General features: G+C 42.1%; 1 long non-coding RNA gene and 1 pseudogene across 1 annotated transcript; one reads left to right on the top strand and one right to left on the bottom strand.

Annotated features, from left to right (window-relative positions):
• Positions 1–3,351: 3,351 nt before the first annotated feature.
• LOC118667908 lies at positions 3,352–3,767 on the bottom strand (annotated as a pseudogene).
• Positions 3,768–10,458: 6,691 nt separating this feature from the next.
• Positions 10,459–22,771, top strand: LOC118668644. Its single transcript, XR_004971690.1, has 4 exons — positions 10,459–10,584; positions 20,780–20,854; positions 21,925–22,007; positions 22,683–22,771. It is a non-coding gene; the product is annotated as an uncharacterized LOC118668644 (long non-coding RNA).
• Positions 22,772–24,884: the final 2,113 nt, after the last annotated feature.

Here is a 24,884-nt window from a genome sequence, read left to right as displayed (position 1 = left end):
TGGTGCAAAATGAGCTAGTTAATATCACATTATATAATGCTCTTTAAATTCTAAAGCAAGCTTACTTATATTGGTAACCGCTTTGTTCCATTTGTTCTGGCCTAACCTCTTATTATTCCACTCCTCTCTCTTATATTTCATATCCAATCCATGAGAAAAGCCTATTGCCTCTTCCTTTAAAATATACCCAGATTCTGATCAGTTACCACTTGCACCACTGTCACAGTAGCCTAAACTAGCCTGCCTTATCGACCTGAATAAATTCGCTAGTCTCCCTTTGTCACCTTTTTTTTTTTTTTTTTTTTTAAATATATTTTATTGATTTTCTACAGAGAGGAAGGGAGAGAGATAGAGAGTTAGAAACATCGATGAGAGAGAAACATCGATCAGCTGCCTCCTGCACATCCCCCACTGGGGATATGCCCGCAACCCAGGTACATGCCCTTGACCGGAATCGAACCCGGGACCCTTCAGTCCGCAGGCCGACACTCTATCCACTGAGCCAAACCGGTCTCGGCCCTTTGTCACCTTTGACCCCCAGTAAGCTATTCTGTTCTCTACACAGTAGCCAGAGTGACCCTGTTGAACTGTAAATCAGTTATGTTCCTCCTGCTCAAACCCCTCCAATGGCTTCCCATCTGCCTTTGTATGAGAGCCGGACTCTTTTCTTACATGATTTACACCTCCAACCCCACCTCTTGGACCTCATTGCCATTCCACCAGGTCACACTGCTGTTCCTCCAACATGCCAAGCCTTTCCAACTCATTTACTTTATTCAAGCCTATTGAAATTCCATAGAGGCTTCCCTGACCACTTTATGTAAAAAAAAACACCTTTCTTCAGACTCAACCCCCCATCCATACCACCTGTTTTTTATTGCTTTCTTTTTCATATATCTTCCCCCACGGAGGTGGAAGCTCCATGCAGACTAGGAATTGGTTTTATTCATTATGTACCTCCGATCAATGCCTACTGTATACGAGGCAGTCAACAAATGTTTATAACAAGAAATGAATTTTCAGATAAGTCTTAAAGCAACCTGAAAAATGGTAGGATTGGTAGTATCTATTTTATCGGACAGGAAACACAAAGACCAAGTGAATTGCCAAAGGGGCTCACCTGGGATAAGAATCAGGGTTTTCACTTCCACCCTAACCTAGTTCCTACATGCTACATTAGTTCCAAACAAAATTGATAGGAAAGGTAGATGTGTTGTATCTTGTGTTTAATGATTACTTTTTTTTGAGTCTCAACTTTTCTCCTACACTATTATTTAAAACTAGTGTCCCGGTATATGGATTCGTGCACATTGAAAGGAAATTAATTAGAAGAAATACTTTATCGCTATTCACCCTTTCTCTATAATAGAAGTGTCAAATAAATTTATAATTGACAATGACAGATGGCAACACACACATGCTATTGGCGCCAGCGAGAGCTCTATATGTAACGCACAAGTGTGAGTCAACATAGCCTTTTATAGATATAGAATAAACTTGTTTAATTAGACCTGCTTTCTGATTTAGCTAAATTTTTTCTAGCCCAGTGAAGCATCTCAACTTCTCTTTCAGGTAATTGTCAGTAACACAGCAGTAAATATCAACATGAAGCAGATTATTATGTAGATCACACAGGGAGAACAAAGGGTAAAATACTTAACTGTAGCAGTGTTTGACTATATTCTGCACAGTGAGAAAACCTGAAGTCATTTTCAAGTTCCACCATTTTTTACTTCTTTTCAGTTGAGTCAAGTTTCTAAACTTTCTAAATCTCCATTTTCGGGCTAATGAAAAGAAAATGGGATTCTACCAGTCTATCTACTCCAGGACTTCTGTGAGGATCAACTGAGATGAGGCACGTGAAAATGCTTTACAGACATTTGGTTAAAGTGTAAAATGTTTGCACCTGGCTATAAAGCAAGTCGTGTTCCTGGGCTGAAGAAGCTCCAAGGCGGCTAGTGGCTAGCTAGGGAGAGGAAGCTGGGCGTTGCTATGTGACATCATTACTCAGCACTCACAACCACCGTTTCCTGGCTGGACTGAGCTGTGGGCCACATTTTGTGCCATGGGGTCTTCGCAGCATTGGCTGCGATTTGGTGGGTGTCGCTCTAGGGTGGTGGCGGGGCCTGTGTCCCACTTGGGGGAAGCTGAGTGTTGGCTTGTCGGTGCCAGGTGTGCGGTGCTGTTTCTTTTTAAATGGCCAGTGCGTGTCATGGCAGCTTCTGCGTTGAGCGCCTGCCCCCTGGTCAGTGCATGTCATAGCTACCGGTAGGATGGTCGGAGGGACACTTGGGCTATTATATATATGGATATCTACTGTAGTTTAGCTGATTAATTCTCAATGAGGGAGTAGATGAGGTAGGAAAATACTTTCTCTTTGTTGACCCACTTACACCCCACCATCATGCTAATTATGAGTTCTGTCCCTCAAATAAGTTGAAGAGAAACAAAAAGAAAAGGCTTGTGAAATACTAGAGTGTAGTCATGCACCACATAATAACTTTTCAGTCAACAATGGGCCGTTTATACAATGGTATTCCCATCCTATATAATAAAAGGCTAATATGCAAGTCAACAAAATGGCAGAATGACGAGTCACTATGACATGCACTGACCACCAGGGGGCAGATGCTCAACGCAGGAGCTGCTCCCTGGTGGTCAGTGTGCTCCCACAGCGGGGAGAGCCACTCAGCCAGAAGCCAGGCTTATGGCTGGCAAGTGCAGCAGCGGTGGTGGCAGCCTCTCCCACCTCCATGAACGCGCTAAGGATGTTCGACTGTCGGACATCCCCTGAGGGCTCCCAGACTGCAAAAGGGTGCAGGCCGGGCTGAGAGTGCAGGCTGGGCCTCTAGTAAGGTTATAATGGAGCTGAAAACAATTCCTACCACCTAGTGACAGAGCCATTTAATATCACAGCACAACATATCACTCACATGTTTGTGGTGATGCTGGTGTAAGCCTGTGATGCCAGACATATAAAAGTATAGTACACACAATAATGTACAGTACTTAATACTTGATAATGATAAAAGATTATGTTACTGGCTTATACATTTGCTATACTAGTATTTTTATTTTAGAATGTACTCTTTTTACTTATAAAAAAGGTTTGCTGTAAAACAGTATGCCATTATACCAGCAGCAGCCTCATGAATCTCGTGGTTACCTTGTCTCTGGGTTTTATTATTTTCTCTTACGCTTGATTTAACCTGATATTGTTTTGTTAAGTTACATCGCTGCATAGGCTTGTAGCTTAGGAACAACAGACTATACCATTGGCCAAGGTGTGTAGTAGGCTGGTCCATACATTCTCCTCATAAGCAAAACCTGTAGAAAGAGGCTTCCCCCTCCCTATCTGCCTGGTCGAGTTATTCCAGGGCCAGTGGGCACCTTCATGGGGCGGGTGGGAGGTTTCATCATTGGCATGTGCAGCCTCATTCCAGGAGGAGGAGGGGCAGTCATTGGCATCATGGGAGCCCCACCCCCCACCCCCCTGGAGTGCTGGCATTATACCAGGGTGAGGACGACCCAGAAAACTGGGGGAGGTGGGATCAGTGCTCCTGCAGGAGGAGAGTGGAATGGAGTAGAAGGTATCTTTCCTTGCTACAGTTGTTTCGTCAATCAAGCTCTGAGCCTGCTCGTCCATCCATTTCTGATAGTAGCCTTTTACATTCTCTTTGTTTCCGACCACTGCAGTGTGTCTTTCTCATAGATCGAGAGTCACAAGTGAGGTATGTATTGTAGTCATCACAATAAAACTCGGGCATTTTGTTCTGCCTACAATATATATATTTTAAACTAAGGTCACCTTCATGTGCAGTGCAGGTATCTTACAACAGAGTTCCCAATCCTTTCTTTTCATCCCTTATGACAGGGGTCCTCAAACTTTTTAAACAGGGGGCCAGTTCACTGCCCCTCAGACCGTTGGAGGGCCGGACTATAGTTTAAAAAAAAACTATGAACAAATTCCCATGCACACTGCACATATCTTATTTTGAAGTAAAAAACCAAAACGGGAACAAATACAATATTTGTATTTGCATGTGGCCCGCGGGCCGTAGTTTGAGGAGCCCTGCTTTATGACATTATTACTCAGTTCACTTATCCTTATGCTCTAACCACTCAATATATTTTGACTATTTTTAAAGTCTTTCCTTCCTGATGCCGCGACTCTTCAATACAGTGCCTCATGTTGTGGTGGCCCCCAACCATAAAATTATTTTTATTGCTACTTCATAACTGTAATTTTGCTACTGTTAATAATCGTCATGTAAATATCTGATATGCAGGATGTATTTTCACTGTTCGCGACCCACAGGTTGAGAACCGCTGTTAGATCAATTAATACAAAAATTAAAATATTTTGTTTTGCCGTCATCTATTGCCTTTTCTGACACTGTTTATTTCTTTATGTAGCTCTAAGTTGCTGACCTATATCATTTTGCCAGTTTCTGGAGAACTTCGTTTAACCTTGCTTACAGGGTAGGTCTGCAGTGATGAATTCCTTCAGATTTCTGCTTCATTTTTAAGGATAATTTTACTGGATCTGGAATTCTAAGTTGGTGGGGCTTTTAGTTAAACCTTTTAAATATTTTATTCCACTCTCTTTTTGTTTGCATAGCTTCTACAGAGAATTATGATGTAATTCTTGCTCCTTTGTAAGGCTTATTTTTTTATTTTCTTTTTCTCTTTGGTTTTCTTCAGCTCAAATATGATATGCCTATGTAAAGTTTGTTGTTATTTATACTGCTTGGTGTTCTCCGAGCTTCCTATGTCTGCAGTTTGGTGTCTGTCATTAATTTCAAAAAATTATCAGTCACTATTATTCAAATATTTCTTCTGCTTCCTTCTCTCTCTCTTTTTTTTCTCCTGTATATGTTAAATCTTTTGTAATTTTCCACAGTTCTTGGATATTTTGTCCCATTGTTTTCATTATATTTTTCTCTTTTCATATCAGTTTTCAAAGTTTCTACTGACATATATTAAAATTCATGAATTCTTTCCTCAGGCGTGTCTAGGCTACTGATGAGTCCATTGAAGACATTTTTCATTTCTTGTACTGTATTTTTGACTTCTAGTATTTCCTTTTGATTCTTTCTTAGAATTTCTATTTCTCTGCTTAATCACCCATCTGTTCTTCCATTTGTCTGCCCTTTCCATTAGAGCCCTTACATGTTAATCAGGATTAGTTTAAAATTCCCACTCAGACAATTCCAAGATCTCTGACATATCTGAGTCTTATTCTGATGCTTGACTTTTCTCTTCAGACTATGTTTCCCTTGCCTTTTAGAGTGCCATAACTTTTGTTGAACACCAGACATGGTGCATCTAAGAACTGAGGTGAGTAGACCCTCCATGTGAGGAGTGATGTTAACATGGCTAGGAGTTTGGGCTGTATTTACTGATGGCTGTGCTTCTTGGTACCAGAGGTGTCAGAGTCCTCTAGCACCCTTGTTTTTTCTCCCCTCTTTCCTTTGGGCTTCTCTAAGTACTCAGAGACTCTGAGGCTGTGTCTTACAGCTTCTTCAGCTATCGTAACCTTACGTCAGCCCTATTGGTATTATGGACGAAAGGGGCTACATGCTAACCTGACAAGCTCAGGGAAGGCCTGCGTGGCAGTTTTGCAGATTCAAAGACTTAAAGTAACTACAAAGGATGGTCTGAAATTAAACTTTAACTAAAAGCAGTTATGGTGGGTAGTCATGTCCTAGGCCCGTATCTTCATTGACAAGGTCAATCTTTACCTTAACTGAGCCGATTGTCTTTTTGCATCTAAGATAACATACTAGTACCTCTGAAATGTCTGAGTAACTTGTAACTTCCCTTTTTCCGGATCCCTCGGGGTGCAACCATATGTACCTGGGCGCCGGGACAGAGACCGTAAATTCCTTCATTGTTATTGTTGTCATGTTAATCGTTGACTGTTAACTATTCTGCACCCAACTAAGTAAAAGAAGTATGTGTCTATCATTTTACTTTTTTTTTTTTTAAATATATTTTATTGATTTTCCACAGAGAGGAAGGGAGAGAGATAGAGAGCTAGAAACATCGATGAGAGAGAAACATCGATGAGAGAGAAACATCGATCAGCTGCCTCCTGCACATCCCCCACTGGGGAAGTGCCCGCAACCCAGGTACATGCCCTTGACCGGAATCGAACCTGGGACCCTTCAGTCCGCAGGCCGACGCTCCATCCGCTGAGCCAAACCGGCTTTGGCTCATTTTACTTTTTATTCAATCCCAGAGGTCACCCCCCTACTTTGCTTTCTCCCGCCTCCCTAATCTATCGCCAATGGATTTCATGTGACCCACTTATGTCTCCTCCTTTGATTGTAATGTATAAAACAAGGTGAAAAACCGCCATTCTCCGGAGCACTCTCCCAGTCCATTGAGTTTCTGCTTCCAGCAATTCTCCACAGTTTGGCTCAAATAAACTCACAAAAGTTCTTTACCGGTTTGAGTGTTTTTACATTGACATTACACTGGTTGGTATGAGTGAGGTAGCGCACTGTCAGTGTTCTGATTAAGTCTCAGTGTTTCTGTGGGCCTGTGTCAGGGCCTGTGACTCACAGACATAGCTCCAGCGGAATAGCTTTTCTCCCTTCGCCCCATCTCCCCTCCTCGCTGTAGCATTTCTAACTCATTTTCTTGACGCTTGACCCCTATTGACTGTTTCTTCCTTTTCCTTTTAGGTGAGACAGGAAGGCTAGCTCTTCTTCCAGCCATTTATCAAGTTCTGTCAAAGTATTTTCTCCTGGACAGTAGACCTTTGTGATGCAACAGGCTCTGGGCATATTTCACAATTATTACCACTCCCCACCCCCCCCACCAGAGGCACTCTCAGCCCTTCACCATGAGAGTCGAGTAGGCTTGCTGTAGGTAAAGCCCATACAGAGGGAGTGGTTCCTCCGAGATGGTGGCTCCCAGGAGCTTCTCTCTCTCGTGTTGTCCAAGCTCAGCTTTCAGAAATTCATCACAATTACCATTTAAGTGTCCTTACCAATCTATGGCTCTTGGGACTTCCGGTCCAAGCAAGCAGATTTTCACTGGCAGCACCAGGACTCACCTGGATTCGAGTTCAGGGTCACCGACCTGCAACCCAATTTCTCTGATGGTCCAAGAAAAGTCACTGACTCAGTCTGAGCAGCATTTCCTTGTTGCAAATGTGGATGAAAAGAGGCCACATATTAAACCTCACAAGCTCAGGGAAGGTGTGCGTGGCAGCCTTGCAAACTCAGACAACTAAAGTAACCACAAAGGATGGTCTGAAATGAAAACTTTGTCACTAAAGGCAGTTTATGGTGTGTAGTCATGTTCTAGGCTAGAAATTTTCCCTGACAAAGGTCAATTTTCACCTTAACTGAGCCTGTCTGTCATCTTTGTGCACTAAGATAACATACCTTTGGAATGTCAGGATAATAATTTCCTTTTATCAGAACCCTCAAAGCACAGGCACCCCTGTGGAGAGCACACATCCCCTCATTGTTATTGAGTTAATTGCTGACTGTTAACTACCCTATACCTACCTGTGTAAAAGAGGTAAGTGTCTATCATTTTACTTTTTATCCAATCCCAGAGGCTTCCCTGCTTTGCTTTCTCCTGACTCCGTAATCCATCGCCAATGGATTTCAGGTAACACACTTAGGTCTTCTCTTTTGATTGTAATGTATAAAACAAGGTGCAAAACTGCCATTCTCCGGACCATTGTCTTAATCTATTGATATTTTGCTTCCCGGCAATTACCGAGTTTGGCTCAAACAAACTCACAAAAATTCTTCACAGGTCTGAATGTTTCTTGTGTTGACACACAGTTTGGAATGACAACTTCTGAGTTCTTTACATTTCAGTGCTGAGTCTGGAAGTCCCTATATGAAGTTTCAAAAATATATGTTTGTTTACTAAGTGAATGAATTATTCTTTACTTATTAGTAAATATTTTTGCCCTCTTTTATATGTATGATATATTTCACAATAAAGAATAAGTTAAAGAGTCTCACTTTATAAAACATGTTCAAACCTTAATCATATTTAAGTATTTTTTGTTTGTAATTTTATATGGTCATGGAATTATTTAACATGTAGTTCAATGATTACTGAACCAATAACCTAGCTTTCTAGGACCAAATTAAAATTATATATAATTTAATTGAAATCCAACACCTTGAGATATATTTTTATATATATGAAAACCATATTGAACATTATGATGGATATAATCATTTAAAATGATCCTTACCATGTATATACAGAATGTTTTCCATTGTTTGTTTTGTTAGAAAGAAATGGGATTTAATAGATAATTTTCTTCCTTTCTTTCCTCTTCTATAAATATGTGTACAACTATATGATTTGGTGAAAAAAAAACCTAGACATAAATATTAACTAATAGAAAATGTGTGATATATTTTCTAAGTGTTTTATAGAGGTCTTATGAACAGGAATTATAGTGTTTTTGGTGACTATAAGCAGATTACTTAAACTCTCAGAGTTTCCGTTTCTCATATATAAAGTAGGGCTACTAATATATTCCACTTTATAGAGTTTTCATGAGACTCAAGCATGAAAAACTATCAATGTGATACTTATAATATGAACACTATAATACTTATAATATGAACACTATAATACTTATAATATGAACACTATAAGTATTCACTGTTAGTATTATTACTAACTATACTGCTGTCTTAGATATACTGAAAACAGCCTTAGAGGAACAATATTTCCTTAATAGCTAATATAAGCTATATGCTGAAGCGGACAGTCACCATGTGAACTCTCATTAATGAGACTGTGCTCATAATCCATGCATGAAAGCAATTGTCACAGTTTTATAGTCACACGGTTCTCACTTTCCTTTCTGCATTGTGTGTTTCTAGAGGATTGAAATTAAACTATACTTAAAGCCATTATATGAAGCTTTTAACCTCTGTGTGCAAAATAAATATCAGGGTTTTGGGGGGGAGTTTCTTGGCTTGTTTTTAAGGACTGAAAAGGGTCTGCCCTTAGAGTTTATCTTGTCCTCTACTTAGAGATAAAGTTCTAATAGAGTTTAGGTCACATAACTCAGTTCCTGAAATATGTGATTACAAAGATCCTTTAAGGATAAAAGGATAAGTTCAAAACATCTCATACCGACACTTAGATTAGGGTGTCAAGACCTACCATGAGCCAGGCGCCACAGCTGCATTTTGAAGCTCAGGAGCCAGGAGGAGCACGGAGCACGGAGCTTTTCCTGGGAATCTCAGAGCATCTCAGATGGCAAGAAACCCATGGTGCTCTCTGATAAGAGTTTAGTCAAGCTGAAACCGGTTTGGCTCAATGGATAGAGCGTCAGCCTGCAGACTGAAAGGTCCCAGGTTCGATTCCGGTCAAGGGCATGTCACTGGGTTGCGGGCACATCCCCAGTAGGAGGTGTGCAGGAGGCAGCTGATCGATGTTTCTCATCGATGTTTTTAACTATCTCTCTCCCTTACTCTCTGTAAAAAATCAATAAAATATAATAAAAAAAAGAGTTTAGTCAAAATTAGCAACGGAACTGGGAGTTTGGGTTGAATTTGAGTGAATGGATACACGGGCTCAATGAGAAGAAAAAGTAGCTAAGAGGAGAATCTGAGAAATCCTGCTGAAGGGCAGAGGGAAGGGAACGGAGCAGTTATTGGGAAGAAGGGAGCCCTGGAGAGCAGCACCCAGGAGAGAACTTCAGGGAGACCCAGAGAGCGGGTGTGCAGCGGGGACAGGACGAGGACAGGGAAGGGCAGGGGGCTAGGGACAGGAATCCAATTGCTGTGAATAAGGTGCAGGCCCAGGTGTGTCTGTGTGGAGGGGGGACAGGGGGGTGAGAGTGCAGGCATCTTGTCCAGGGAGGCCCGAGGAGGGAAGTTCCAAGGCATGGGGTGCTGAAGACATGGAGTTAAAACTCAGAGCACTCAATACCTCCTCAGTAAAAACAGGAAATGAGAAACAGCCATGCAAAGAGGCCCTGTCCCATTTCTAGACTATTCCCAGCTGAGAATTCTGCAGAACCCCCATCCCACCCAAAAGTGATGAAAACCACAAAGACATGGACACACAAAAACCTACAGGCAGAGTCTGGACTGAGGAAAACACCCCTACAAACAGGAGCAGAGTGAAAAAAGAAAAACAGTGAGTCAGAGAGAAATAGGAACACTTTTTGTGGCCTCACGTTTTTGCAAGAGTGCAAATGTTAACAGTTTCTGCAACGTCTTGCTACTTTGCCCCACAAGCCATAAGAAATTCTGTTGAGAGCCAGATCTGGTTCCCACCCCTGACCCAAAGCATCTGGTTTGTGATAAAGACTGGAATATCCCGTGTTCTCGAAAGTATGTGGTGGGTGTGGTGACGGCAGGAGCCACAGGCAGAGCAGTTGAACTAATCAGAGCACACACACAAGGTGGGAGGACCGGGTCCATCCCCAAGTGTGGTGCAGTATGTGACTGGGGCATTTAGGCCTGGGACGATTGTAGCCCACAGTTTATAAACACTTGTAGGACTATAGCCGGAATCAGTTCCGGCATGTGGCTGTACACGTTTACAGTCATACATGAACGTGACATACAGCTGGTAGGTGCATCTGTGTGTGTGTGTGTGTGTGTGTGTGTGTGTGTGTGTGTGTGTTGAAGGTTTCTGGGAGATGGTTAAAATCTTCTCTTCACCCTCCATTTCACTGTTCCAAAAGTAAATACTATCATACTTTCCTGGGTACTCAGCTGTACAAATACGATTTGCTGTTCAGCATGACAAAATCCTGTTTATCATATTTGTATGTATATATGTCAATAACCTCGCACATGAAAAAGATATTAACGTTTATGAGCTACTGGCTAACATCCTGTTTTTGCATGGCTTTCTACTTTCCAACATGCTTTTGTATATGCTATGTTTTTGGACCCAAGTCTCGGTCCTGCAGCCAATTGTCACTATCTCCATTTTTATGCCGAGGAAACAAACTGAAAGGGGACGTTAAACTTCTGGGATCCAATGTAGCTGTAAGGACAGTGGACGCGTTCCATTCCTTCTGGAGCGAGTGGGGACCCAGGAGGACGCCTGTGGTTTATGCAGAAGCAGAGCGCGCTGGGGCCAGGACAAGGCAGATGGGAAGGAAGCCGGTGGGAGGTAGAGAGAGTGAGCTCACAGTTGGAAGAGCTGAGCTCCGAGCCGGTGGGATCACTAGGTATGATGGCCACGCAGAGAAGCAGCCGGCCGGCCGGGCGTGGGGCAGGAAACGCAATGAAGGTGACGGGTCAGGCAAGATGTGGGCTTGGCAGCCTTCCCGATGCGATCCGAGCTCCGAGCCGAGGCCTGTGTGTGTGCTCACGAGGGAGTGTGCAGAGAGGGCGGGGGAAGCCAAGCTGGAGGCCCACGCGAGGCGCGGGAGGGGGGCGCCTTTCTAAGGAGCCAAGAGCAGAGGTCCTGGGAGAACCAGGAACTGAACCGAGAAAGGAGCGAGGCCACGTCATGAGGGGAAACTGGTGCTCAAATGACCCGCGGCCCTGAAATGATTCCTGAGAACTCGGGAGCACCTTCTGTTCACTACTTCACTGAAATCTTATATTCTGACTCTAAAAACTGCTTATTCATATAGAATAGCCGCATGATTTAAGGAATCAGAACCCCTCATTCTCTAACCAACTGGATGGCTCAGAGGCACTCTGTCGGTGAATGAATGTTGCCTGAAGTCGCTTACACCTGTGCACCTGGCGTGCACCCGGTCCTCCTCCGCCGCCCCCCCCCCAACTCCTCGCCACCACCCTGACAGGCACTGGCAGCCCCCAGGGCAGGGCCTGGGTCTGCGTTTGCTGTTGAGGGTATGCCTGCCCAGCAGGGTGGTGCCTGGCCCACTGAGGCCTTCATTGCATCGCGAGGAGGCACGGATGCCCCTCTCCTCACCACGAGCTTGTTTTTCCACCCTGGGACTTTCTGACTCCACAGTTTCCCATTGTTTGGAAAGATACTTTGAGGCTTAGCAGGATTGGCAAACATTTTTCCATGGGGCTTGGCATTTCACATGTGTACAAGTTGTGAAATCAATTTGCTGCAGATAAAGATGGACAGATGGAAAGAGCTGGTGTTTTCCTACACATGTGCAATATGCATGATGAGGTCATTGCTTATCTGCTACTCTTGCAGCCTGTTGCACCAGCGTTTCTGAAGGTTGTCTTTTGTTTGGGGGCATGAGCTGAGCCCTGGGCGGAAGCATTGCCCCCTGAAACGGGAGGGGTGGGTAGAGTGGGGTGGGGTGCAGAGGGGGATACTTATCAGTGTTGAGTTTTCATACACTTCTCCTAAACAGCAAACCTCTCTGGAGAAGTTAGATTTTCATTTCACTCAAGCAAGGTGCACTTGCACTGACTCCATCTGTTTTCTAACGTGGTGGTGGGGGAGGTGAAATGAATGGAGATGGGGAGGGGGAGGAAAGGAATATATTTTAATCACAGGTAGGAAACCATCTTGGCAACTAAAGGACATGTATCCAGCATGAAGCAGGTAGCAAAATTTTAGTACCGTGACTTACATATATAGGGAATATTTATTTATACCCAGTCAGGCCTTGGGACTTACCCTTCTGGGTCCCTACTCACTGGGGAGTGGGGGGAAATTAATAAAATGTCCACATGCATTTAAAGCGAAGTTTGACCCAATAAGTGTAACAATTCCCTTTCAGGAGCCTTTCATTTCTTGGACGAACACACCCAGGTTTATCTCTGCTGGACCAGGCTGTCCTGCCAGTCAAGGCCTCTGTGCCCCGTTGGTGTGGGGCAGCCCCGGCTCCTCTGCTACATGGCTATCACAGCCCCTCCGCTTCCAGAAGAGACTATTGACAGTCCTCTTGACCACTCAGTTCCTTTCCTTCCACTGTACTTGTCACATCTCCCGCCCCCTGGAGTCCTGTCCAACAGAGACTTCTGTTCTGGGTGGGTAAGCCTGGCACCTGGTCGAGTGAAGTGACCCGTACAGGAATGGAGGACTATCCTTTAAGAGAGAAGCTGGACTTGCAAGATTATTTTCTTGCTGCATAATCCTAATTTGCATGCCATAAACTATTTTTTTCCTGCATTTATTCTCTAAAAAATTCTAACCACCTGTAGGAGACAGTTAAATTCAAGGGTCTAGGGAAAAATTCCTGAATGAACAAAGAAAAAATATTACCCCAATTTAAATACACATACTTAAGTTATTTTTCTAAATGCCCTTCTCTCTCTCTCTCTCTCTCTCTCTCTCTCTCTCTCTCTCTCTCTCTCTCTCTCTCTCTCTCTCTCTTCCTCTCCTGCTCTTCTTTCCTGGAGACCTCCAGCATCCCAGAGTTCCCCATATTCTGTCCCCAAAGTTCTCTTTTTCTACTCCACTGTTTTGGGTTTACTGTTTCATTTTTCTTGACCTCTGCCTGATTTTACATGAGCACATTCTCTAATAGTTTTCTTTAAAAAAGAACACTTGGATGTAAATTTTATTAAACCCCTGTTCATCTGCAGGTGTCCTCATTTTACTTTGGCATTTGATCAATAATTTTACTGAGAACAAAAATTCTATGTTGAAAATAATTTCCTTATCATATTGAAGATACTGCTATGTCTAGTTTGCAGTGCTGTTGTCACAGGATAGGAGAGGGGCTATCTCCCCTGGTTGCTTGTGGAAGTGGGGTTCTTGGGGTACCACTGGAATAAGCATTTACAGAGGCCCCATGGGAGGATGAGATATGGTGAAAGGTTTATTTCCATGGAATTACACACCGGGGTTTTCCTTAGTCCAGTCATAGAAGAGTAGCTGGGGTTTCAGTAGAACTAAAATCAGAGCCAGGGCCCAGAGTTTCCTTTCCATGTTGGATACGGGTCCAGTCCAGGATCAGGCTGGCTTAGCTTGTGTCCTGCTGCAGTCCATCAGTCCACTGCATGTGGGGCCCACATGGCCGTACGTCATAGGGACCAAGGCAAGGAAGCAAAGAGCAAGCCACAAGCGAAGAGCAACAAGAGAACCAAGAGCAACAAGAGAGCAAACTCCTTTGTTTAGGGGATTATGTGTTCCCAAATGTTGGCATGCTTGCAGTGACCACGCCCATTCTGGCCAATGATTTCTGTTCCCAGGTGTAGCTGACAAACATGTACCTTCCCTATGTCATCCCAGATTTACTGGGCATACATCCATCTTCCTTTTGCTGAACCCCCCCCCTCCCCCCTAGTGATCTGCAAGGAATGAGCACGTGTTCCCTGGGGAGTGTGAAATTGCAGCTTCCTGGTGAAGCTGCCCAAATGACATGACTATAATGTCTGGCCTTCCCTTTACTCCTTTTCCTTTCTATAATAATAAAATTGCAATGCAAATTGCAATTGCAATGATATGCAAATTGACCAAACGACGGAACAGCAGAACAACCTTCTGGACGACCACGCAATGACACACACTGGTGCCAGGCCAGCCAAGGCAGGTGCGATGTGATTCGTCAGGGAGCCCCGCCATCGCCCCACGATCGCCCCACAGGGGGATACCCAGGCCACACAACCAGTGGCCTGCAGCAGATGGGCACGGCCTCACTTCGCGCAGCGATCAATCGCAGAGCCCTGGCCAGGTGGGCAGGGCCTCCCACAATCGATCGCCCCACAGAGGGAGGCCCAGGCCACTGGCCAGAGATGCTGTGATGGGTGTGTGGGGCCAGCCAGTGATTGCCCTGCAGAGGGAGGCCCAGGCCAGCCAAGCGATCACACCCCTGTCCCCCACAGAGGGAGGCGACCAGTGGTGGGGGAGCAAGAGGCAGCACCGTACAGATGGCAAGCAGTGGCAGTGGTTGGGGCGAGGCCAGCTGCTGGCAGCCGAGGGAAGGAAAGCCCCGATAGGCCTTGATCACTGGTTACCCAAGGGGTCCCGGATTGTGAGAGGGCACAGGCCGGCTGAGGGACACCCCCCCGCCTATGCACGAATTTCATGCACTGAGCCTCTAGTTATTAATAACTAGCTAATTACAATGATATCACTATCATTGGTAAGTCATAGGTCAGATGTCTTTATGTTCCCTATCCTATTTTCTTTATTATTATATGTTATGGCATATATATATACCATATATATACTGTGTTTGCATGTATAAATAAAATCTTTTAACCATCATTTTGGTGATGGCTAAGGATGATCAAGAGAAATGTATGCATGGTTTATATACTGTTTTGTTTTTTTATCAGAAAGTTTTCTCTTTTTTTGTGTTGTTTTATGTTATACTAGTAGCCCTGTGCACAAAATTCATGCACATTAAAAGGGAATTAATTGCCCTAACCAGTTTGGCTCAGTGGATAGAGCATTGGCCTGTGGACTCAAGGGTCCCGGGTTCAAGTCGGGTCAAGGGCATGTACCTTGGTTATGGGCACATCCCCAGTGGGGAGTGTGCAGGAGGCAGCTGATGGATGTTTCTCTCTCATTGATGTTTCTAACTCTCTATCCCTCTCCCTTCCTCTCTGTAAAAAATCAATAAAATATATTTTTTTAAAAAGGGAATTAGCCGAAACCGGTTTGGCTCAGTGGATAGAGCGTCGGCCTGCGGACTGAAAGGTCCCAGGTTCGATTCCGGTCAAGGGCATGTACCTGGGTTGCGGGCACATCCCCAGTAGGAGATGTGCAGGAGGCAGCTGATCGATGTTTCTCTCTCATCGATGTTTCTAACTCTCTATCTCTCTCCCTTCCTCTCTGTAAAAAATCAATAAAATATATATTTAAAAAAAAATAAAAAATAAAAAGGGAATTAATTAGCGGAGATATTTTAATATTGCTATTTGCCCTTTCTCTATAATAGAAATGTGAGAGATGAAAGGAAATTAGTAAAATGTATATGAAAATAATATATAAATTTATTAGTAAATAGTAACAAAAGGATGTAACAACAGAGGCATGATATAAAAACGACAAAAACATGATATGAAAACAACAAAAACATGATATGAAAACAATAGTGATGCAAACAATGACTGATAAAGTGATTAAACTTATTCTAATATCTCCCTGTTCACTACTTTAAGAGTGAAAATACTTTCAGAGTGCTTGACTAATTTCCCTTGTGATGAAGTATTTAGAACTTTAACTGTAACGTCACATGCTCTTCAAACTTGAGAGAAAGCAACATATAACTGACCATGTGGGAAAACGGGTTCAGGTAGGAATATTCCTACTCTGTGTAGAGTTTGTCCTTGTGATTTATTAATAATCATTGCAAATGCTGGCATCACTGGAAACTGTCGTCAAATTAATTTAAATGGGAGGCCAGTGTCAGACAGGGAAAAATCAATTCTTGGAATCAGAACAACCTCTCTCTCTGTAGATCCTGTTAATACTTCAGGTTCGATAATGTTAGGTCGTAATCTTCTGATAATAAATCTGGTACCATTACAAAGACCCCATTTACTATTGAGATTTCTCAATAGCATGATAATTGCACCTACTTTCAATTTTAATTTATGACACAGCATTCCCAAAGGAGTAATGCTATTAAGAAATTCAATGGCAAAATTTTCCTTTTCAGCATCATCTGTTGAATCAATGGAATCAATCACTCAAATATGTGTGAAAATCTCCGAGTATATCCAAAATTTCTTCATTTAATTTTTGAATATGCTCATGTTTTTGGACAAAGAATTTCATATTTAGATATATTTTTAATATTATCTATAGATATACTATTTCTAAAGGTAGCTCCAATAATAGATTCATTACAAATCATTTCACAGGGGATTTCAATAATATCCATTCCTAAATGAAAACTGCTATCAAGTTTGCCATCTCCAAGTTTTACTAACTATTCACTATAAGCAGAATCCTCTGATCTCATATTTGTTTTAAGAGACAATTTATTGAAACATCCCCAAACATTATAGTACTTTAAACTCGTTTGTACTATGGCCAACTGCATACCATGCGGTACAATACTGAGACATTGTCGAAAATCCCCTCCAAGAAGAACTTTCCCACCAAATACTACATTCAAATTCATAATTTCTCTTAGTAATCTGTCTATGGTGTTTATAGCATGACTGGATGCCATGATCCATTCATCAATAATGAGAAGTTGGGCCTTTTTAATAGTTTTAGCAACTTCACTGTTTATATCGCGTCTAGAAATTGAAGTTTCATTTAATGGAATTGGTCATTTATATTGAGAATAAAAGGTTCTTCCACTGAGAAGTAAATTTGCAGCAATTCCTATAGACGCCGTGGGTAAAACAGTACCACCATAACCTCTAATATAATGTATTAAAACTTTATTGTGGGGAGCTGCTACAGTGTTTTGGACAGGTTCAAGCCTTGGACTGATGTGAGGGCACAGTCCTCTCATTGCCACGTGCAAGTCCCAGCTTGCAGGGCAGGGCCCTCCCAGCACAATTATAGCCAGCAGCTATAGTTGTAAGCTTGAACCTATGGTCCAAACACATGGACCCACGTGCCTGAGTGACGTAGGCTTGATAGAGTTCAGGTGCATGTAGTTGAGTAGGATTGAAACCCAGGAGAATGTTGTAAACATCTTGGTCATGCCCTTACTTTGCCTCATGGCATCTGCTATAAAATAAAGACAAGGCTGTGGGTGTGATTGCTGTCTCTCAGAGAAGCAGCATCCCACTGAGACCCAGATTTCATTCTCTTGTCTGTCTTTTCTAAGCCTTTCAGCCGCCTCCACTCAGGTTCACCTTTGGCCGTGCTGGCGCGGCACACATAAAGATATGTCTCCGTGCTCCGAGGGCGGGTTCCTGACTCAAACCCTGCCCTTACAGGAAACAGCTCCTGGAAACAGCTAGTGGGGAGGGTGCAGCTGTTTTTAAGACAACCCCTGCAGGACTGACTCCCTTCCCACTTGGTTGAGGTTCTGGCCATGATGTTACACCCAGGACTTTTATATAAGTAGATTAGGGTATGCTCAAGTGATGTTCATAAAGGTTCATGGGTAGTATACTTCTCAGTCCTCATGTATCAGAAAATGGTTTTGTTTTATCTTTACCCTTGAGTGTGAAAATTCATAATCTTTATTCTTAGGACTTTGTAGGCATGTCTTCATTATCTTCTAGCATTTGGTCTAATGGATAAGAAGTATGATGCTAGTTTAATTCTTATTTCTTTGTAAATAACAAGATTTTGCTTCATTCTAAAACATGTAGGATTTTAACTATATTTTGGAAATTAGAAATATCAGGAAAGGCACCCATTCCTTCGCATGAATCAGAAAGAGTATAGGGAATGGAGAAATGTGCTGTCACCACGCCCACCCAGGCACTCCGTTACAGTCAGACCGAACAGCTTGCATTTCTGTGAACCCACTATACATTTTCATGCCTTGATGCCTGAGCATTGGTGCACCCTCCCTCCTCTTCTCTACTGGGTACTTTTGCTTGTAATGTAAGGAAAACCTCAATTGTCACTGTACTTAAGAGCGTTCTCCAGTTTGAGTTAAGTGCCCTATGAATGCTCCAACATACCACTTGCTGGGTTCTGTGTTCATCTCTGTAACCTCTTTGAGGACAATGACAAGACCTTTTTATGGGCAGTGACTGTGACCTACCCATATCTCTTCTCTCAACCCCTAGTGCAGTACCTGGTTACACAGTTGGGTGTTTTAAAATGTCTGTGGAAGGGAATTAGAATTTAAAAATATATCACTGCTTTTTAGAGCACTGCAATCCACATACATTTGATGTCATTACAAATTACACATCCTGAGTTCCTTCATTCAATTGATCTCAGGAATATATAAGAAATAATACATAAGATTCATTGAACACTAATCGTGTGGTAAGTACTGTTCTAAGGCCTTAAAACATTAATTCATCTAAGCTTTACAACAACCCCATGGGGTAGGTACTATTATCATTCTCATTACAGATAAGGAAACAGACTTGTAGGAAGATTAAGATTCTTTTTAAAGATCGCACAGTGGGTGAATGAAGTGGGAAAATTTTAACCAGGACAGTCTATCTCCACTTCATATAACACTGTGATGGTCATTTGATAAATAGTTCAATTAAGTTTAGTTCTACTATCAGTATCATGTGAGTGATATGTCAGTCATGAGCTAGGCACTGAGAAACACAGTGATTCCTGCCTGAGGGAATCAATAATATTGAGAAGGAAATGATTGTACAAGTAATTAAAATACCATGTGAGTATAGGAGTAATAGGAGCTTATCTATGCCAATAGGAGTCATCTCCTACTATGTGACAATCTTAACAGCTTAAAACAATAAATATTTATTCTCATAGTTTCTGATGGTCAGGAGTCTGACTTATCTGGGTGCCACTGTTTCCAGCTCTGTCCTCAAGCTACAATCATGTGTTGACCAGGGCTGTGGTCTCATCTGAAAGCTCAGCTGAAGACCATGTGGTTGCAGTTGAGATTCTCAGCTGTGTGTGAGCTCCAGGAATTCTTTATTCACCCTCTTAGGTTTCACCTACATATACATAAATTAGTATTTGGCCAAAGACCTTACTACAGATTACTGGGGTCCCTATCTTTGGAGACACTAACATGTATAGTGGAACCTCAGTTCTCAAACTTACTTCGTTCTGCAAGGCTGTTTGAGAAGTGATTTGTTAAAAAAAACAACACACAAATCATTTTTTTCCACTAGAAATACTGTAAAATGAATTAATTAGTTCCAGACCCCAAAGGAATCACTTTCAGCACTCATTCCAGGGGTGTCTTTTTAGATAGTTGGCATGCGCATCTTGGCTTTTTCAGATATCACTGCCTCTGAAGTGCTGTCTCGGGTTAACTGCCTTTTGCTTATCCAAATCAATAGCAGTTTTTCTAACTTTTCAATGGCCTGTGATCATTGTTTCTTTCACATCCTTATCAACATTAGCACTTGTGATGGCCTCTTTATGTTTTAAAATTGTGCTAATCATCCATTTCACCAGCAACAAAAGCAAAAAGCACTAAACATATATTCACAGCAAAATTTCCTGAGATGTTAACAACCGAGGTTTAGTGGTAGGTAAACTGACTGCATTCTCTCTTTCTTTTCTTTGTGGCCTGAGAGAAGCTTTTTGTCATGCCGACCTATTAGCATGAAAGGGTTGTCAGGTTGAGAACCAAAGTTTTGTTCAAAGACAGACATTTTTTCCCATGAACAACTTAGTTAAGAACCAAATTGTTTGAGATGGGAAACGTTTGAGAGCCGAAATTTGAATATATATTGTTGTTCCTTAGAATCAGGTGATTTATTCAATATTGCTGGAGTTATAGTATTCTGATATAAACATGTCTAGTGGCTCCTCATTAGTGAATGCCCCCATCTCCTCCTTTTCTCCCCTCCCTCACACACCCACCTCACCACCACCAATTATTGAATGACTCAATACTAGTGTAATAGAGAAATGTATTGTTCAAATGTGGTGAAGACTGTCAACCAAGGTGAAGACACATTCTTTACTGTGACATGTATGGCACCAAATATTCTAGTCCTTACCTCCAAATATATTCTCTGCTCACTGTTACCAAAATATGCCTGATATAAATATTGCTTTAAACACGTTATTTAATCTAGAATGCCTGCTTTCTGAAACAACCCTCTTATAAATACCCAGAGGCACAGACATAAGCACACACACACACTCACACACACACACACACACACACACACACACACACACACACACAGTCAGCATGAGACTCAGACACACAGAATGATATTGTCTCTTGTCTTCAAATTCACGTGGCATTTTGCTTATTTTTAATGCCTGTGTTGCTCTTTCTAAAGTATAATTCTTTGTGTACATGTCTTTTATCCTTTGCCAGATTAGTAGTTCTCCAAGCCAGTGCTGTGCTTCAGTCATTGCTTCCCTCCTTGGATGGTTCAGAAGGTGCACACTCGTAAGTCATTTTGATGGGTGGCTTTGCTTTGTTTCTAATAGAGAAGTCCTTGAAATGAGAACCAGTGCCTCCTAGATAATTACTGTAAGCATGGCCCTGGGTCCCGCACAGAACTATCAAGAATGGACTGTAGCTTGTATCCAGTTTGTTGCACATCAAACAATTATTTATCTGACATAAAATAGTGTCAGAAATAATTTTCCTTTATCGTTAGAAAAAAATGCTAGTATTAAGGAACAAAGTAAAAACACATAGATAGCCTATGGGGTCTGTACCTATTTAAGTAGTAGCTTTTACTCTGCAGCTTTTTAAATCCCTTGACACCAAGGCATTTTAAGCACCTCTCTACTATTTAATTGTGTAAAATGACAATGGTTTTAGAGTTGAACTTCTAAGTATTTTTTCTCTTTTGTGTACTTTCCAGAATTCATCCCAAACATAATTTTTCAAGTTTGAATAATAACTTAAAAATCAACCCCAAGGAAAAAGTTGTAGGACAACATAAGAAATGAAGCCACTTTTCCTGTTTCCCGTTGGTAAATTACTGTGTTTTCTGCCACCAGGCTTCATCTCATGACGTGACCTTTACTGTACTAATAGGCAGCAAACAGAATCTGCCAAACTGTGATAAAATATAGGTTTTAAATATAAAATGAATTATGCTAAGAAGATTTATAAAGGTCAAAAGCATGGGAAGAATTAAGTTGAAACTGTGATGTGTTTTGACATGTTATACTAGGTTTTCTCCAAGGTTATTTTTTAAAATCATAGTAACCATACAAGGAAATGTTTTGTTTGTTTGTTTGTTTGTTTTTTGTTTTTAAAGTAACACTGGATTTGTTTTTACTAATGTTTTCTTGGGATCAAATGTTAGTTTTTTTCAACAACTGTTTATTGTGCACATAATACGTGCCAGGCAATGGGGACACACTGGTGAAGAACTCAGTAATGATCCCTGACCTTTTGCAACTTATGTCTTAATGAGATGCAGACAAGCAAATGTTCAGCTCTTCTACACAACAGGTCACGCTGTGAGAGTGGAAATGACGGAAGTTTACCTATCTCCGCAGAATTTTCAGTTAGCCCTGAGGAAGGATGGAGCGCACTGAGCATAAAGGAGGGGAGAGTATTGCTCTCATCCAGGGCATGGCAGGTAAGGAAGCACAGAGGAGAAAGAACAGTGTGTGCTCTGAAACTGAGAGTTCGTTATGGCGGGAGGGTCAAGTCGAAGGCTGTAAAATACTATAACTGGTGGTTCTCAACCAGGGGGGAGTTGGGACCCCAGGAAACATTGTCAGTGCCTAGAGATACTTCTGGTTGCCACAACTGAGTGTGGGGAAGAGGCCTAGGGTTCTGTTAAACATCCCACAATGCACAGGGCAGTCCTACAACAAAGATTTATCTGGCCCCAAAGTCAGAAGTGCCTTGGCTAAGAAACGCTGTTAGAGCTAAACCTGGAGGCTTAGACTGCGTTTAGATCACAAAGCTACTGGAAGGAATTTGGGATTTATTCTGGGAGTCACGGGGTGCCACTAAAAGATTTAAGCATGTGTTGTTTGTCAGCCCCATGACCATTCGGTAATTATGGCTGAAATTATGTACTTGTTTCTTTATACTGAGTCTCACATGATCAGAAAATTGTGCTTACCCACTTACTGTGAATTACACCTACCTGTCTTACTAAGGTCAAAGGAGCATCATTGTGGAAAGTTTGTTAAAAAGTTTAAGAGAGAAAAGAAAGGATGGCTTATTTCATTGGTCTTCACCAGTCACAATATCATTTTTACAAAGTGTATGTGTTTATTTTATTAACTCTCTCCTGCCACAGAAGGCCAAGCGTGACCATCCACTCTCAGGACCATGAAGCACTGGCCATGCTGCCATTTCAACTGGAAATAAAAGGCTAGCACATCCTGAGCGAAGAGGTGTCATTTAAGGCTCCAACGCAGGGCTTCTGAAGTTGTTAAAGGTTGCAGTCCCTTTGCAACATCCCATGACACTTACGACCTCTCTTTTCAGAAATATGACTTATCCCCCCAGGCTTTCACATGCCCTACAGAAATACAGTGATTTCTTATGTGATGCTGATGTTCCCAGAAATATCTACAGGCCAAATTGATAGCAACAAAAATTTGTGGAAGGAAATCTAGCATGATTTAGAGTCACCCAGAGAAAAGCTTTGCCTTTTTTCACCAGTGAGGAACCCTTTCCAAAAATGTTCACCAAGATACCATTTGTGTCATCTTGCAAAAACATAAGTAATATTGCATCACAGCCAAAAAATTCAATGGAAATGAGCAAGTTTTCTTATGATCCATAATGAAGACAATATGTTTCTCTGGTTACAATAACCTCTGTGATGAACAATCCTGTAAACCATGTGCTTTTTGCAGATTCCCATCCATTTAATCACTTCTCCTAAAAATAGTGATTGATTATAGGCCCAGTGTCTTGTAAATGGGAAGAAAAGGTGAATTGACCTGTGCCTGGGTCACACACACCCCTCCTCAGTTCCTTTGAGGAGAAAACACATGTTTATGTTTCTATCTCTATTGACACCATTACCATGAGCTCAATGCATTTCCATGTCTTGATTATCACTATGCCCATCACTTTTCACATTTCCTAACTCTGCACAGAGACTGAGTGCCTGCTTCATCTCTAATTCTAGCTGCAATTTTTAGTTATTTGTTCATTTGATTGAGTAAAATCCTATATAATAAAAGCCTAATATGCAAATTGACCAAACAGCTGAACAACTGGCGGAATGACCAGTTGCTTTGATGCATACTGACCACCAGGGGGCAGATGTTCAACACAGGAGCTGCCCCCAGCCCACAGGCCCCAGGCCCCATAGATCGGCCCTGATCCCCAGCCAGGCATAGGGACCCTACCCGTGCACCAATTTCGTGCATTGGGCCTCTAGTTCCATTATAATGTCAGAATGTCCCTTAATGCTCTTTAGATTGGGATTTTGTGGATTCCAAAGTTAACATCTAGTTAGAATCAAGGTGGCAGCTGGGACTGCAATTCTGTCTTGGATTCAGGGTTTCTACAAGCTCCTTGGTCTTTGCAGGACTCATTTCATCCTCATGCTTTCCACGTGCAGTTCCATTGTGAAGCCAGCAATGGCAGTGAGAGTCCTTCTCATGCTTCCAGTTGCTCCCCCTTTCTGCAACATTTCTCTGATTTCCGTAGGAGAGAGCTCTCTGCTGTGAAGAGCTCACATGATTATTTTGGGTCCACCTGAATAGCACCAGATACTTTATCTCAGGATTCCTAACCTTAGTTGCTTCTACAAAGTCCCTTTGCCATGCTTGTAGGTTAGGTTCTAAGGATTAGGGTGTAGACAGCTTTGGGGGCCATTATGCTACCAGAGAGACCTACAAGGTAACATGTTATGGAGAGAGAGAGAGAGAGACAGAGAGAGACAGAGAGAGACAGAGAGAGACAGAGAGAGAGAGAGAAGTTCTAATTAGAACTATCATGAGAAACCAAAACCAAAATGAGATATCACCTCACACCTGTTAGAATGGCTGTCATCCAAAAAACAAGAGATAACAAGTGCTGGCAAGAATGTGGTGTGAAGGGAACCCTGTGCACTGTTGGTGGGAATATAAACTGATACAGCCACTATGAAAACACCATGGAGTTTTCTTGAAAAATTAGATGTAGAACTGCTGTGTGATCCAGCAATCCCACTGTGGGTATATAGGCAAAGGAAATAAAATCAGGATATTGAAGAGATGTCTACACCATTGTTCATTGAAGCCTTATTCATAACAGCCATTGGAAACAAACTAAGGGTCGGTCAAGAGATGAATGGGTAATAAGGATATGGTATATATGCATGATGGAATATTACTCCATCCCAAGAAAGGAGATTCTGCCATTTGTGACAATACAGACCTTGAGAGCATTGTGCTAAATGAAATAAGTCAGACGAAGAAAAATGCTGTGTAATATCACTTAAATGTGTAATATGAAAAAGCCAAACTCAGAAACAGAAATTAGAATTGTGGTTACCAGG

This window comes from Myotis myotis, unplaced genomic scaffold, assembly GCF_014108235.1.
Source record: "Myotis myotis isolate mMyoMyo1 unplaced genomic scaffold, mMyoMyo1.p scaffold_m19_p_13, whole genome shotgun sequence".
In the NCBI taxonomy this organism is placed as follows: Eukaryota; Metazoa; Chordata; class Mammalia; order Chiroptera; family Vespertilionidae; genus Myotis; species Myotis myotis.
The sequence above is the reverse complement of the archived record's forward strand: the minus strand, read 5'-3'. Positions and strand labels throughout refer to the sequence as shown.